We start from the raw sequence: 599 nt of genomic DNA on the forward strand, positions 1-599 counted from the left end.
TGATGTCTTAGCTGTATTTACTAAATCAAACTATTAAATGTACAATGGGAAGTCGTATTAGAGTCAGACAGTGTTATCAGATGTGAAAATAAAATTCTTAGATATTTATTTGATTCTTTGTTCTGAAAATGAGCACGTTCATACATTAAATGAAGAAATTTTGGATATACTCGATGGAGATTTTCATACATATTTGAGTGATGATTCCATCCATTCAACGGATGATGCCAAAAAGAAAAATTTTCTCATCAAATTTCTTAATAGTAAAAATTCTTAGATATTTTTTTGTTGGAAAGTACACCAAAGAGAAGGTGCCCCCTGCCCGGAGATGTTGCTCAGTTGGTTGAGCAACATCTGGTGCACCAAGAGGTTGTAGGCACATGCCCAGGACAGGGAGGTTCCGGTTTGATCCCTAGTAGGGGAGCATACAAGAGGCAATCTATAGATGTTTCTCTCTCACACTCATGCTGCAGAAGAGACCCTGTCCAGCCAGAGTGGCTCAGTTGGTTGAGCAACATCTGGTGCACCAAGAGGTTGTAAGCACATGTCCAGGGCAGGGGGGGTTCTGGTTTGATCCCTAGTAGGGGAGCATATAAGAG

This window comes from Myotis davidii, unplaced genomic scaffold (genome assembly GCF_000327345.1).
Source record: "Myotis davidii unplaced genomic scaffold, ASM32734v1 scaffold847, whole genome shotgun sequence".
Taxonomy (NCBI): Eukaryota; Metazoa; Chordata; class Mammalia; order Chiroptera; family Vespertilionidae; genus Myotis; species Myotis davidii.